A 17,539-nucleotide genomic window follows, 5' to 3' on the forward strand; every position below is an offset into this window, starting at 1 on the left:
AAAGCTACTGTCAACTACTGAAAGGTAGTCTAGAAACAGATTATAAGGAACACTAATAGCCAAGCTAAGGAGTACATGCTTTAACGTATAAGCAACATCACCAATGAAGATTTTTTTTTTCAAGGAAATGGGGTTAAGTGGCTTGCCCAAGGCCACACAGCTAGGTAATTATTAAGTGTCTGAGGCTGGATTTGAACCCAGGTACTCCTGACTTTAAGACTGGTGCTCTGTCCACTGAGCCACCTACCCACCCCACCAATGAAGATTTTTGAGTAGAGCTGAGATACTGTGCATAGGTAAGCTATTCTATAAGTGAAAATTTTGGGAGCTGGGTAGGGAAGAGAATCCGGAGATGGAGAGATCAGTTAGGTCTATCTTCCCAAGCTCAAATTATAATGTAAGATGATCAAATATCTAAATTCTGTACTTGGTATGTTTTTTATCCTTTGCCACTTGGGGGAAAGAATATCCTTTTAATGGTTCAAAGGATAGGAATTAAATTGAGGGAACTAATGGTGGGAGGAAAAAGATTCAGAGAGAAGGAGATGTTTATTTCTTTAAACATAAGTTTGAAGAAGTAATGATTTTTGGGTAGTAAGTTTTATAGATGAGAAACAGTTTGCTGCAGATTGGTAGTGATCCCTGGACAAGTGGTTGTGAAACATTCACTTAAGAGGCTTATATCAATAGTTTGTGGGTGGGGAGAGTTAATGAAGCCCAAACTTGGGAGGATCATGTGACCACTACAAAGTCAATAAAACTAAGTGGCATTGTTGGGGAGAAGAACTTACATTTCTGTTCCTTGAATTTACTTTCTTTAGGATGACTGCTGTTTCTATGAAGGAGACTGGGTGCAAAAACCTGTTGTATTGCTGAATGAGCTTATTTGATAAATAAAGTAAATTGACTTTAAGGCAGCGTGATAGTGTATTAGAAGGAAAATTGACCTTGGAGTGCTGATCTTGACACTTGAGTTGGGGAAGTCACTAGCTCCTTGGGCCTTAGTTTCCTTAAACTGTAAATTGAAGTATTGAATCAAGTGACATTTAAATATCCTTCTAGCTCTAGGTCTACTATGCTATAAGAAATCAACTGATCAAGCTATTCTCCCTGCAATGACTGAAGTTCACAGAGCACAAAATTTGGGGGCAATTTCTTTGAATGTTCTAGACAAAGGAAGGGATCTAGTCTTAGAACACTTGAGCTCAGTCTCAGTTCTGCTTCTTAATAGCAATATCACCTTACATTGGGCAAGTTACTTAACCTTTTCCAGTCTCAGTTTCATCATCTGTAAAGCAAAAGGTATAGACTAGAGAACCTCTAAAGTTCCTTCCAGCTCTGACATTCTGGTTCTGTAGTACTTCAAAAGGTAGATAATTTTGTTAATGAGACTACTTAGTCCCTGTAGATGCTAAACCTTAACTTGATCAAAAAGCCTGGCAGATAGACATTATGAGTTGCTGTGGCCAAAAAACAAAAACCTTGTGACAAACCTTAGTAATAAACCTCACTACACATTCTTTTAGGACCCTATCACTGGTCCACATTAGGACTTGCCCAAGCTTATGCCTTCCTGACACATCCTATGAGATGCTAAGTAATGCCCTATTATGAGATGTCAGAGAGGGACTTTAATATCATAGTGAATAATTTAGTCAATCAATAAGCATATATTAATCAATAAATGCCAGATACTATGTTAGGTAGTGCTTGGATACAAGGACAAATTTAAGCATCCTCATCAATAAATTCCTCAAAGTCAGGAAAAACAACCATCCTCATAATCATTACATTTCCTTCATTTTTCACTCCCCACATTTGTTTGTTTTTTCCTTTTTTCTTTCTTTCCTTCCCATCCTTCCTTTCTTCCTTCTCTCTTTCCCTTCCTTTCTTCTCTCCTTTCCTTCCTTTTCTCTTTTCTTCCTTTTTTCCTTCTCTCCTTCCCTTCCTTTCTTTCTTCTCACCTTTCCTTCCTTCCTTCTCTCCTGTCCTTCCTTTTTTCCTTCTCTCCTTTCCTTCCTTTTCCCCTTCCCTCCCTCCCTCCCTCCCTCCCTTCCTTCCTTCCTCCCTTCCTTCCTTCCTTCCTTCCTTCCTTCCTTCCTTCCTTCCTTCCTTCCTCTCTTTTTTAAAGGTGAGAGGCAGTATAGAGTACTAAATTTGAAGTCTGGAGATCTTAGGTCAAATTCATCCTCAGCTACATAAACAGTTATGATCTGATCATGCACAACTTACTTAACCCCTCCCATCATCACCATTCACTAGGACCTGCAATAGCCTCCTAATTTCCCTCCCAGCTTTCATGCTTCCCTCTCTTCAATCATTTTCCACATAATTGCCAAACTGATATTTCTAAAAAGTCCTCTAAGCAAAGTCTCAGTGGCCACTCCTTGGATATATTATGGTAAGTTAGAATAGATGGCCCTAAGATCTCTTCCAAACCTCACATTTCATGATTCTGTGAGCAAAGGTCTGATCATCTTCTACCCAAAAATCATCAATGACTCCCTAATGCCTTTGGGATGGAATATAAACTTTTTAGTCTGACTCTATAATATGACTCGCATCTCCATTTCCAGAAATTTCATTTTATCCTTCTTTATGTACTCCTATTTCTGATTTCAAATCTGGTCTCAGACGCTTCTTAGCTGTGTGATCCTGGGCAAGTCACTTAACCCTATTTGCCTTAGTTTCCTCACCTGCAAAATGAGATGAAGAAAATGGCAAACCACTTAAGTATGTTTGACAAGGAAACTCTAAATGGGGTCACTAAGAGTTAGACATAATTAAATAAGAGTAGCAAATATTATTACTCACTGAAGTCATGGGACCTCAAAGGGTATGAAAGGGAGAATGAAGAGTCTCAGAAAGGATTTTGTTGAAGGTGAATTAAGAGTATGACTCCGGGAAAAGAGCAGCTACTTCTGCTCCTTTCCCTTTATAGATCATAAGGTGTCCCCAAAGTCTTAAGATAGTTTAAGATTTTAATAGCTTAAAACTATACTGCTCTAAGACTGGGGACACCCTATATCAAAGTAGAAATTTAACATAATTACTACATGTAACTGTTGGTTGTAGAGGCACTAATAAAAGACTTCTGGTAATTGGGAACTTTCTGTGTAGTCTATAGTATTCTAACTCAAGAGATACTCTCTTTAGGTATTTGCTTTTGAGAAGAAGGAAGTTAACAATCTAGAATGGTCTTTCAGCTTGATCAAACTGGTGCTATTCACTGGCATCAGAGTCTGATGACACTGCTGCTTATTTTTCATACACAAACTTAGTGACTCTTCCAAGGGTCATGGTGAACCTCAGTAGGAAAAAGAGAATTAAGGGCAGACAGTGAGGAGAATATGGAAGTAGGAGTCATTCTAAACCTTTCCTTGCCCAGGCTCTGGGGACTCCCTGCTCACACATGTAGTCTTATGAATTTCCATTACTTCTTTTCATGCAGAGACCACACAGTAACTACAATGGGGAGATCTGAGGAGTAGATACACTTTATGTGCACCTCTGCTTTATAACATGTAGATGGACTTCTTTTGTTTATTTATACAGCTGCTTTTATATGGACGATTTTCTTTTTAAACCAACGGCTACTTGTACCATAAAGACCAGTTGCTCATTATGATTTTTCTAAGGTAGATCTAACCAAGTACTGAGGGACTGCCAGTGGTTGGATTGGAATTGTTAGATTTTTCTTTTTTGTTTTTTTTTTCAAGGCAATAGGATTAAATGACTTGCTCAAGGTTACACTGTTAGGTATGTATTGTTAAGTTTCATAAGTTTCATGTCACATGTCCAATAGGCATGGCTATTTGTCCCTAAAGTCCTAAAAGAAAGGATTTCTGAATGCAAACTTCTACCCTCCCAAATAGCAACATAAAGAATGACCAAGTTCCTAATTAAAAACTTATTCCCTGGAAGCAAACTGTTTCCCTTTTCTAAGGCATAGTGGTTTCATCTATAAAATGAGGAGACTCAAATTAAGCAGTTCTTAAGAACCTTTCTAGCCATAATATGACTCTATATCACATTTTCACTTTTCAGAAGAGAGAGAGAAAACCAGTAAATTTCATATTTCTAAGAAAATCTTCCCATCTTTTATCCAGTATGGTATAGTTTGTTAGAGACTATTTGGGGTGGGGGGGGAGTCAGGAAGACATGAGTTTAAGTCCTAAATTTGATACACACTAACTAGCCTTTGTGCTAGTGACAAAAGAATTGCTTCCATTAGATTTTGAACTCCTTGAAATCACGAACTAGAATTTTATTTTGTCTTTTTTTCCTAATCCCTAGGACTTTATTATCTGGTTTAATAGTAGGTGTTTTTTTTTAAATGCTTATTGATTGATCTACAGTGATAGAATTTTCCCACCTGAGGTCTCCTGCATTGATGAAATCAGATATATAAACCAAGACTGAAATCTTTGACTTTTCCCAATGATAGAGTGAGGTACCTTTGGTTCTTATCAATTACCATTTTCCTTCTCCAATCCAGTTACCATTGGAAGCTAGTTTGTGCCATTGTATATAGAGACTTGAACCTGGAGTTAAGAAGAACTGTGTTCAAAACTGTCCTCACACATTTACTAGCTGTGTGATCCTGAGCAAGTCATTTAGCCTCTATTTGCCTTAGTTTCCTCATCTGTAAAATAAGGATAATAATAGAATTTAGTTCTCAGGGTTGTTGTAAGGATCAAGTGACTTAGTATGGGTAAAACTTGGGTAAACCTTGAAGTACTCTGTTATCTCTTATTACTAACTTTTAAAAGTCTGTGAAAAGTCAGCTGTGACCAGAAAGGAGAAAGGAAGTAAGGGTTGACCAGTGCTTCTAAATCCTTTGAAATCATATTTTCCTTTAGATTCTAACAAAGGGCTCCATGGAAACCCTGACCAAGTTTACACTGTTGAGAACTTTGAACATCCACCTATCAGATTTTTGGAATGGGACGCTATTCTCCTTTAGACTGTACCAGCTTGTGTAGGTGAAATTATTCTTATGACCAAGCATTCATCATCAACTGAATCAGATTCTGATGTGGTTAGCCTGATAGCTAGGAGCTGAGATTTCTCTAGGGCAGAGGGGAAAGAGTAACATGATTTAATCAGCTCCTTCTCTCTCTTGCACTGGTTTCTTTCCAGTCATCAGCCTTCTCAAAAAGTTAGAATTTTTACCACCATCAACAGCCCCATCCCTACCACCCCCACAAATTCTACTGAGGTGCTTTAATATTTTGATGAACTTCTAGGTCTTACTTTGGGGGTGAGGATGGGACTGGGAAAAAAGAGGCAAGGCATAGGAGAATATTTCAAAATTGAATGAAATTCCCCATAGAAAAAGTTAACTCTGATTTTTGTCTGACTGGATGACTAGGGCTTTTTGGAGACAAGAAGGCAGAAAATTTCAAATTAATTCTCCAAAGGAAAAGGGCAGAGAGGTGCAGAATTGAGAAGTAAATTTCTCCTGGGGCTAGAGAGTGTCCTCTGGGTGTTTTACTTTCTCCTTCCTTCTTTGGAGGCCAACACCCCACCAAATCATTGACGTCTGGTCCAGTGGGGCTAGAGTATATGCAGGTCTACCCTGCATAGCTTGCTGAGAACATTTTTCAGCTAGAAGATAATAGCTTCATTGCTGTGAATTAGGCTTCTCTATACTGGCCACAGGCACAGAGATGGGGGACAAGGGCCTCTCATGCTTTTGAGGGGGATCTCTTTTCTCTACTAGAGCCTGGACTAATCGGTGTCCATAGCAGACATCCTCACAGTCATAATCAGGATGGAAAGGAGCCGTGGACTGAGACAGCCACCAGGCAGACGCTTATTTGATTCAAGGCCTTTATTGGAGGAGACTAATCAGAGTCCAGGAAATTTTAAGATCTCTTCTTTCCCTCCATGTGGAGTTTGCACTTGTAGCTCCCATTAGTGCTAATGGGTGTTACCTGAGCAAGCCCCTGGTGCCTCCAGGGAAGAATTGATCCCTTTGATAGAATAAACAAAAATAGGCTCAAGTGCTTTTTTTCTTCTGAGCTTTATCCACTGAATTAGTCTTCTGAGCTGGGAGAGCTTTATAAACCTCGGGTGCTGATTTTCCTCAAGCACTGACAGCTTTAATATTTATTCATTAAGGACTGAGTTTTGCTTCCAGAAGCAAATGCATAGTTCCCAGGGAATCCCCCAGACTTCAACTAATAGAAGAATTTTCTGATCTTGTGCTTGTCTGTATTCACCTGGTCTTATTATTATGGTCCTACTTTGAGTTGTTCTGCAGAGATTCCTTCTCCAAAATCACTTCTTTGGTCCTAGGCCAGTCTTCTCCCATGAGTGGATTCCCTTAGAATAATTGTCCCCTCCCACCCCCAGTTTCACACATCTCCCCATCTCCAATCTTGGGCACTTCAAGAAGTGCCATATCTGCTTCTTCCTGGTCCACCAGGGCAGTTCTTTATTTAAATATTTGTTATGTAAGGTTTATCTCTTATTTTTATGATGCTATACAAGTAGGAAATAATTGAGAATCAGATGAGAAGAAAGAGAGGCAGAAGAAGAAAAGGGAAAGGGAGAGAGAAAAATAAGACATAGAGAGGGAGGCAGAAATAGACAGATACAGAAAGATTCATATGGGGAAAGGAAAAGAAGGTAGAGGAGAAAGAAGAGGAGAGACATTCATAAGTAGAGGTTGAGAAGAGAAGAAGAAAAGAGAAGAAATTCACATAGAGGGAAAGAAAAAAGGAGGAGAAGGAAGAGGAGAAGAAGGAAGAGGAAGAAGAGGATAAGGAAGTGGAGAAAGAGGAGGAGAGGGAGGAGAAATCTTAGAAATAATTGAATCCAATGCCTTCAGTTTCATTTTACAAAAGAGAAAAAAACAACCTGAGCTTCAGAGAGGGAGATTAGGATTTGAACTTCAGGGAAATGCAACAGGACTACTTGGGAAAGTGGTCCTGAGCACAGGTCTTCTGGATTGAAGTCTAGTTCTGTTCTTTTTCATTTATAGTATCTTGGGTAGGCAGTGTGGTGTAGAAGAAATTATATAGGGTCAATATAGAATGAAGTCATCAAAACCTGGAAAAGAAATTATTCAATGACCACCATGATGTAAAGAAAAACCAACACTGGAAAACATCAGAACTGGTATCAAGGAAATCACCAGTATACAAAACAGAGGCTTGGGGATGAAAGTTGCCTCTTATTTCTTGGCAAAAATGTGGACCACTATGGATGAGGCATACATGACCAATGCATCTATTTTGCTTAAAGATATTTATTTGTTTCAAGGGAGGGTTCTACTGGGGGCTTAGGAGGTTTTTTGGGAAAATGACAGTAAAGTAAAAAAAAAAATCACAATTAGACATTTATATCAAAAAAAAGAACTAAGAAGAGGGAGAAGCAGATATTCAGATAGAAAGAGAACAAGAAAAACTGGAGGCAGAAGAAATGATGGGAATTGAGTAGTAAGAGATATTTAAGAGAGGGAAAGAAGAAAAACACATTCAGGGATAAGGAGAAAAGAAAAGCAAGAAGAAGGAGAAAGAGGAGGGGGAGAAGGCATATATATTCAGACAGAGGAAGGAGCAGAGGAGGAGGAAGGGAGAAGCATATTGAGATTCACTTAGAAACTCAATCTCCTCAAAACTTTTACTTTTAATATGATTAACTCCTCTCACATTTAAAAGCTGTTTTAGTACTTAATTTTCTCTAGAATAGCTAGTTGGTAACCTTAAACCTTGTAATTGTGCCTCAGGATAAATGAAGTATTAATTTAGATGCTGTGGTTCTTATATATCCCATTTTCTCCCCTTAGCCTTTAGTTTTGTTAAAGATTAACAAAGTATATAACCAAAGAGAAGGAACTGATACAGATTTTACTATGCTTTTCTCACTTTTTAGAGGCTAATAATGATAGGGCAAACTCTATTTGAATTGACTTTTCTTTTTAAATGTTTTATTGATGCTTTTGAAAATAATCACTGTCCTTTGCCAGTGCTCCCCATCAACTCCATAGAGCCTTGCCTTGTAACAAACAGGTTCAATCAAGTCAAATAAATGAACACATCATCCATGTCTGAAAACGTAGACTTCTTTTTCCTGTGATCTGCTCCCTCAGTGTGTAAATTAGAAGCAGAAGACATGATTCTCCCTCTGGTTCCTGGTCATGCTTGGCCAACACATTGATCTGTCTTGAAGTCTTTGAATTGAGTTTGGAGGGTATCATGGTCTTAAGGGCTTAGGTCCATGTTTCTTTTCTCAGTTAAAGCAAAACTTCCTGCTCTTGGGAATTCCCTTCCTCTCCTTCCCAAGCTCCAAGGGGTGTCATTGAAAGTCAGCACTGAAACCAAAAGGAAACCACAAATCCTACTGGGGGCATGAAGATTTTGCGGTTGTTTCCAAAACACAAAGGGAGGGTAGAACCAACCACTTCAGGGATTTTATTAATGAGACCACAAAGTTTAGCCTCAAAAATTTCATGCCCATCCTGAGTCAGTGTGAACCCTTTGCTTGAGGTTTGACAGAAAGGTTTGGGAAGCTTTAGATATAATGTTCATATACTAAGCTAAGAGCACACTTATCCCCAATTATCCCCCTTTTACCACAAGGCTCTGGTGAGGTTTCCCAGATACTGATCCATCCCTGAACAGGGCTAGGGATGCCACAACTTGAGATGTGGCTCTCTTCCTTCTCTGAGATTTCCCCTTGTTTCTAGGGTGTCTCTCTTCTTCTAAGCACATCAGATAACTGTACTTAAGTGTGCTAAAATTAAACCCAGAAACAAAGAGATATAAGTACTGTTTTATTTCCAAGGATGCAAATTGCACTAGAGTAACTTCTTTATTTAGCTACATTACATTACTTTACATGACATGGAGAGGGACTGTGGGTATAAAATAGTAATTAACTATTTTTTCTCTGTCCTGAAAATTAGTGCATGGCAAGATCAAAACATGACAGGGGATGTGTTCATTTAATTTTTAAATTGCTCAGTAACTTCAAATGAAACGACCACAGTGGATCTCTAGGATCTTGTGACTCTTAAGGGCTACATGGGGTGCTGGGAGAAGGATTGTGCTTACAGCATAGTACCAATCTAGCAGTAAAAGCAAACCATTTTGTATTTGATCATGAATCTCAGGCAAGCACAATTCAGAGCAATCACAGGAACACAGTATTATAGATTTAGACAGGAAGGTGCCTCAGAGGCTACCTAGTTTAACCTTCCTCATTTGCAAATGAGAAAACTGAGTCCCATAAAGATTAAATGACTTGCCCATAGTTATAGAGGTAAGTAATAAGTAACCAAATCTTCTGATTCATTTTATTGTTTAGTCATTTTTATTCATATCTGACTTTTCCTGAGCCCATTTGGGGTTTTCTTGGCAAACATGCTAGAGATATTTGTCATTTCCTCTTCTGGCTCATTTTAGATGAGGAAACTGAGGCAAACTTGGTTAAATGACTTACCCAGGATCAGGTAGCTAATAAGACTCTGAGGTCAGATTTGAACTCAGGAAGATTCATCTTCCTGTTTCCAGGCCTGAGACTGTTTACACTGTATTACCTAGCTGCCCACTTCTGACTCCAGATCCTCTCTTAGTATGTAGCTGCTATATAATAACTTATTTGATTTCTGAAGATCCTAGGTGTCAGTGAGGCATTTGAAAAAACCTTTTCTATAAATATGGCTACTAAGACCCCTTTACGTTGGACTGCCCAATTGTTAAGAAAAATAACACCTGATGTTAATATTTCCTTATAAGGGGGATTGGCTATATTTTCATGAATTCCTACCTACAGATTATAAACTTGCACAAATTGGGTAATTGTGTGTGCAAATGTGTAGTTGGGTGTCTAACTACTTATTTGTGTATGTAATTACAAGATTTGCATTTGTGAATTCAAGTTAACTTAAACAACTGTTCTTTTCCCATCCCCCTCCCCATGTGACAGGTGTGTGCATGTTGGACAGGTGCACCTCCTGTGCTTGATCAACAGAGCTGGAGGTGGGCTCACTTTCTTTTCTTCTTTAAGTTCCCCTTGTAAAGGAGCATTCTCCATATGACAAAGCAGGCTGTTATTTCTTATATGGTATTGACCAATATTTAGTTATTTAGTCTTCTTTGACTCCTCCAGAGTCAGTGTGATCTCTCTTCTCAAATATCCTCTCCCATTTCTTCCTGGGCCTTTCATGCACACCCATCTCATTCTTTCTTGAGTCATGGTGATTTCTCTAGGATCATACAATTATAAGATTCCAAACTGATAGAGGTCATTTAATCTACCCTCCATCTTATAGATGAAGAATCAAGGTCTAGTGACAGAGTCAGAGACAGAAAAATGATATGAACAGAGGATTTCAGACACCAAATTAATTTTTCCTTCTGTTCTCTGCTGTACATATATTCTCATCTACTTCTGAAAGTTAGAAAACTTTTTGATGAAAAAGCCTTGAGTAAACTGAGGAGGTTTAACTTGGAAGAAGAAAAGATGGTGGGGGGGCAGATAGGGAGAGAGATTAAATAGTTATCCTCAAATATTTGATGGGGTGGGCTAACAAATGAAAAGGGATTAGGCTTCCTCAGTTTGACTCTAGAGGACAGTTGCAGGGGTAGTGGATAAAAATAGTAAAGAATCAAGTTTAGGTTTAATGTTTGGAAAAGCCTCCTAATAATAAAGCTATCCCCCTAGATGGGAATGGTGGGGGGACCTTCCCCCTAACTAGAACCCTCCAAGCACTCATTTCTCTGGTCATTTGCAATAGGGAAACTTTTTGAGGTGGCAGCTTAATGAGATGAATGCTGAGATCCTTTCCAATTCTAAAATTCCAGGATAAATTTAAATTCCTAATACATACAGAGATAAAAATATATAGAAAGATGAATTTATTTAGTATCAATAGTTTAGGAAATATACATTTAGCTAATATACAAATATATTTAAGGGTTATATAGGTATATAGTAATTATATAAATATATTTCATATATATAGTAAATATATAGATAGGCATGTGGTAAATCTCTAGAAATATTTGACAGTTATATCTATATATAAAATATATGGCCATACTTAAAAAACTTATGATTTTATATATATATATATATATATATATATATATATATATATATATATTGCAACTATATATTTAGGAAATACATAAACTTGTAAACTCTATGTATTTCCTAAATATACTAAATACCATAGTTAGTAAATATATATATTTATACGTTCATATCTTTGTATCTCAATCTATATAAATTCATTAATCTCTTACTATGTAGTAAGCAGTACCCAACATACAATTTAGATTACCATAAGAGTTGTTTCCTGAACCCCTTAGTTGCTAGTTCTTCCCCCTGAAATGATCTTGTTTGCTGTTCTTTTTTGCACAATTATGTAATTTTATGAGTACTTGCTCATTCCCCAGTAGACTATAAGCTCCTTGATGACAGGGAATAGTTTATGTTTCTCTTTGTATTCCCAGTACTTATTTTTTTTACCTGGCAGGTATTTAATAAATGCTTGTAGATGGATTGATTGCTTTGCATAGTCCCTTATCAACAGCAATCACAACACCATTTAGATAGTCCTTTAAGGTTTGTAAAGTGCTTTACCAATAAAATCTCATTTTCCCCTCACAACAGCCTTGGGAGATTATGATTATTCTCATTTTATGACTGTAAAGGCAGACAGAGGTTAGGAGACTTGGTTTTGATAAGACAGTAAGTATCTAGGGCTAGATCTGAATTCATCTTCCTGACTCCAAGGCCAGAATTTAATCTATCTATACAGCAAGTGCTTAATAAATATTTGTTGACTGATTGAATAAAATAAACACGAGTTCATGCTTATTTTCCATCCTCTACTCTCTCTATAGGTTGTAAATAGGCAGGGAAATTAGGTCAGACCTTGTGACAGCCAGTTCTTGGAAATCATATGTTTGCATAGGACTCAGTGATTTGTAAATGAGAACTGTCCTAATATTCATAGGTCTAAGTGGGGAAGCTTGTGTGCCATTGTATGGAATGGGTTTCTGCTCTTAGATTTTCTTTTGTTATTATTGTGCATAGAAAGGACCCATCTTAGATGCAATTTAATTGCTGTCAATTTTCATGTCTATCTATGGTACCATATAAAAATAACAATGAAAAGGGAAATGATTGATGGGCTACAAGGTGCTTTATGGCTTTGGAATCAGGTATTCAAGAAAGCTGATAAATCGCCATCTGGGGATGCCATAAAGGGAATATGAAGGAACTAAAACGTGGTTGAAGTTGAAAATATTTTGGTTTGGAGCATCCATAGTAAGCATAATTTGTTGAGAACAGGGAAGACACAGGACAGGATAAAGCATATATCCATTCAGAAACATGAAGTAGATTGTCTCCTAGTTTATTGGAAAGATCACTCAGGAGTAGTTCATCCTTCAGGAAGGATCACCCAATGTCATGAGTCTTTTGGTCAGTCTGCCAACTCATGCCACTTTTATAAGTTGGAGCCCTTTGAGGCTTCCATGCCAGGAAGATTTTGCCTTCCTTTCTGCCGGGTTATCTAGGTTACCTGATTTTTAGCACTACATTATAGCAACTCTTGAAGCTTTTGTTTTTCAACTCCTCACTGCTGCATTTTACTGGATTTATGACACAGAGAAACATTCACTTGTCAACAGCATTTTTATCCCCAAAGGGAAAACTTGGTTTTGATTAGCTTTGTGACTGTGCTTTATAAAATTAGTACTTATTTAGAATATAGGATTTGCTTGAATTAGGTCATTGTCCTTTTGGAGGATTTTTTTAGAAATATTTTCCATAGTTTAGTTTAACTCAATAGGCATCTATTAAGCACCTATTATCTGCAATGTCCTTTGCTAGGCACTGGGAATTCAAAGATGACAAATAAAATATTTTTAGCTTATAATCTAATGGAGTTTACAAGATAGTTATCAAAATAATTATGACACAAGAGAGACTGCTTTAAAGTTAGAGGAGAGATGTAGAAAAAACATTTAAAGAAACATGAGGATGGGAGAATCACTTTTGAATGGTGAGATCAGCAAAGACATGGAAGAGGAAGTAGATTTTGACAGATAGAGATGGCAACACAATATATCTATCTATCTATATCTATATCTATATATCTATATCTATATATCTATATATCTATATCTATATCTATATCTATATATAGCAAGGCATAAGAGGTCTGGACAAAATGAGGAAGAACACTTAAGGAAGATAAAGAAAGATTAATTTTTTTCTTTGGAGCAGGCAGGATTTCATTGGTTTAAGAAACCCCTAAGGATGAAATTCTCTCTCACACTGTAAGTTGGCATCAACCCTGTATCTCAGTTTTAGAAAGCCTGATACATTGAAAGACTAAATTTCTTAACCGGGGTCATTCAGTCTGTATGTATGGGAGGCTAGACTTTAATGTATGTTTTCTTAACTCTGAAATGGTGTTCTCTCTTAAGGATATATTATTTTTAACTCAAATTTTCCAAAGATCATTTAAAGGGCTTTTAATTGATTTGAGTCAATAAATGGAATTCAAGTATATCTTAAAGTATTGGGAAAATTTATTTTATTCAATTTCTCATGCAAAACAAAATTCAAAAATACACAAAACAGTTCATACCTTCCTCCATTCTGCTCTTGTCTCAACTGAATTAAGACAAATCTCTATAGTACAATACGGTACAGTACAGTGCAAGTACTGTTAAACATTTCCCAAATTAGTGATTACTTAGAAATATTCATCTGAATGGTATACAGTAGTGACATTTAAAAAAATTATGCCAAATGAATCTCTTTTAGCATTTGTGACTGAATAATGGTTTTCTTTCATTGTTTCCTTGAGTCATCAAACAAACCCTTAATAGAACTTACTATCCATTTCAGCTCTAAATCTGCAATTTTGTCATCCAATGTATAAGACTCTGGGCTGGTTAATGCTCTGAAATGGCATGGCAAGCTTGGCTCTTTTAAGAGGTGGTCATCTTTTTTGCTGGAATCTTCTAGTCATTCTGCATCTAGGGATACTAAATCTCAGTCTTTCCCAAGGCCTCATCCCTTCCCATGGGTTTACATGGTCTTCTAGCTCTTGCTCCATGACATCTCACCTGCTCCCTCTGTCTTTTCAACAGCCTTAATCCTTTTGCCCCAAATTCCTTTTCCCCATAGAACCTTAAGTTTTCTTCAAAGCTTAGTTCAAGCATCACATTCTACATTAGATTCTTTATTTTTATTTGAGCCCCTAGTGCCTCATCCTTTTCAATTACTTATTAATCATTGTACTTACCCATGTATGTATTGTCTTCCTTATGGAATAAAAGCATTTGGATGGCCAGAACTGTCTTTGTACACCCAATACTTAGAACAATGCTGCACTTAATTGGAGGCTCAAAAAAGTTTGGAGGGGCTTAAGTAGAGTCTGAATAAATGTTTGCTGATTATGAAATAACTTATATAGGGTGCATTGCAAGTGCTTTGTAAATTCTAGTGATTGCTAATTGAGCAGTCATGATGCTATAAACAAAGGAGATTAAATACTTCTTTAAAAAACAACGCAACTTTATAAGTCTTCATACCTCTAAGATTCTTCACTGTTAGAGACCAGAATCTAAATTCAGTGACACATGAGGGACTTGCTTCTGAGTTAGCTTGGTTACTGATGTATAGTGCTGTGAGAAAAGTCCTGTATTTGAGAGACAGAGGAGCTAGATTTAAATCCCAGTTCTGCTTATCATAACCAGTGTGCTTTTTAGGCAAATCATCTTATTTTTCTGGACTTGGGTTTGTTCTGCTAAATAAGATGGCGATTAGGGAGTGGGTGAAAGGTTCTACTTGAAGGACTCTGAGGTTTCTTGCAGCTCTAAATTATATGAGTATAATTATAAGATTAATTATGGGCTTCTCCTCATCCCTAGACTATCTAAATCTATTGCTCTCTTAGGCATAGGTGTGGAGACTTTTATCCCTCGAAAGGACTGGAGAATTAGTTCTTCTGTTAAGGATTTCTGAGTTCAGTTCCACCCCCGCCCCCCCCCACTTCTTGTGGTATTGTTTTATTGTTTACAAAGAAGGGACTATTAAATTCTTTGCTGTAATTTTTGTTAATTTTCCCTCCTCCTTTCTTTGTGTAGTCAATGTAGATTTTACTAATCTGTCTTATTTATTTAAATATTAATTGGTCCTTCAAAAAAAAACCATACTAGAAGCCAAGGCCAATGATGAGACTTTTCATGTTAGCTTTTAACTACAAGGTACTACTGCTTGGAGAAGGCAGGCAAATATGCTCTCTTCATCTACATATATCTGTGTTTGAATAAGAGGAAGAAATGTGCATCAATGACTAGAGGACTAATGTGGAGAGAATGGAAGATTCTGCACTAAATACTTATGGTAGGGCCCAAAAGATAGATGAGGTCCAGGATGTTGGAAGTTATGAAAAGAAAATAATACTTGACTGTTGTGAGAGATAGAATGAGAAAGAGATCAGAATCTGTGGGCTAAACAATTCCTCCTGCCTCAGCTGAGAGTACAAGTATGTATGTAGTCTAACGTTGGGGAAAAAAATGGATTTTGTTTTGCACGTAAGCATCTCCTTACTTTCTGAACGACTTCCTTTACTGGCTTCCCCAGACGTTGCTGTTTTTGGTATTCTTTTCCTTGCTGGCTTCCCCAGACGTTGTTGTTTTTGGTATTCTTTTCCTTACTTCCGCGTGTTCTCCGATTAAAGTAAGATGCTCTAAAACAGATTTTTCTATCATGGGGCAAAAGACGTAAGTAAACAGAGTTATCATAACAGTTTAAATAGTAATCAAATATGTTTTTCTGTTTCTATTCAGAGAGGTGGAAAGGTAACCTGAGAAGATGAAAGAAAGCTCTAGGTTTGTAGGTGGTTGGATTTGTGCATGTGTCTTGGCTCCCCCACTCCTTTCCCCCTCCTCCCCATAACAGGTACAGAGTTTTAGTAAAAGACTTGAAGGCAAATAGGAAAAAAATAGAATATATTGTTACGGTGTTATTTTTGTCTTTCATTTTTATGACAACTTATTTGTACTTAAAGGAATCTTTCCAAAGAGTTAAGAAGCATCATTAAATAAAGACTGTGAAATGTGCAATATGGCTTATTTATTTAAATGTTAATTGGTCCAACGAACACTTCTAATTAGCTCTATATTTGCTTAGCAAAAAGTTTTACAAATTCCAATTGTGAAAAGCAGCTATTTTGAGCTGGTAAGCATGTTGCAGCCTCAGCTATGATTTTTCTATAGTTCTCAGCCCTTGAAGGCACAATTTAATTTTTCATGTATGCATACTAGCAACGGTAAACACTTGCGAGTGTAAAGAACCTTCTTTAATTAGCTGCACAACAATTAAAGGATTCACAAACTAAATTGAACCCTGTCTCGGTGCTTACTAGCTGAATTCTACCACCTGTCACAACAGCACTTTGTTCAATCTGTTATGCAAAATCATTACAGCAATATAGCAGAGGGGAAAAAAAGAGAAAACAGCAATTATTTCTTACTTTTCTCTTGAATGGGTTATTTTGGGTTATACTGATGTCAGGTTCATTGAAGCTAACCTTTTGAAATCTGTAACAGCATAATACTTCTATGGCAGGCTCAGAATAGCTAGAAGAATATTTCACTTTACCCTTTTTAGAGGAAAGGAAGCTCATCCTTAAAATGTGGTGAGTTCTCTGATCGCTTGGGAAAAAGCTGTGCTCAGTCTCCCAGCCACCCCATATTTCTTCCCCCACTCCAAACATTCAATGAACATCGAATAGACCCACACTTCCTTTAGTGTTAAAGCACGTCAATTGTCCGGGACGCTGCTTTAAAAGACACAATTCCCAGGTTACGGTTTTAGAAAATGAGGGAAGTCAAATTGTCGCCTTGGCTCAATCATTTAATTCTTGAGACTTCCCAGTGCCTGCCTAAGTTTGGATAACTTCTTGTACTTCCGTTAGAAAAAGCATTCCTCTATAGTCTTGGGGAGTGGGAAGTAAGGGTGGGTTCTCACTTTTACTCTTCCTCTTCTTTAATCTGACATCCCAGACTTATCCATGAGGAGGCTGAACAAATGTCTACTTTTTCTGTGGTTAGATTCGGGTCATCAGCCTTTGTAAGAATTCATATAAATGGTGAAAAGGTATGTTTTGGCATTATGTTCCCCTTATCTGATGAGCTGAAAGTTGAACTGTCTGCTCACAATTTCTTAAAATGGCATCAATAACATATTGTTAACTTTGGTAACTGAAGCTAAAGGAGACTACTGTGGGATAGAGTCTATGTGCTATGAGCATTTCATAAGTTGGGATGATTATAAATAAAAAGCTGGACTCCTTTGGAATGCCCATATTTTCCAGCATTACAATAATCTTAAATAAGGGCCTAACTGCATCATTTCATGAAAATGTGGAAAGAGGACAAGGAAGTCTTTTGAAAATAAAAAAAGCACTTTCCATAAAAATGCAGAAAGAAGGAAAGTAAGAGCCAAAGGTCAAATGCAGAGCAAGAATGTGTTTCTATATTTTCCATTTTTT

General features: G+C 37.2%; 1 protein-coding gene across 11 annotated transcripts in view; it reads left to right on the forward strand.

The window, feature by feature from the left end:
- Positions 1-17,539, forward strand: part of ZNF536 (zinc finger protein 536) — a 590,155-nt gene that overhangs the window by 198,520 nt on the left and 374,096 nt on the right. The window lies entirely within an intron of this gene.

Source organism: Macrotis lagotis, chromosome 1 (assembly GCF_037893015.1).
Source record: "Macrotis lagotis isolate mMagLag1 chromosome 1, bilby.v1.9.chrom.fasta, whole genome shotgun sequence".
In the NCBI taxonomy this organism is placed as follows: domain Eukaryota; kingdom Metazoa; phylum Chordata; class Mammalia; order Peramelemorphia; family Peramelidae; genus Macrotis; species Macrotis lagotis.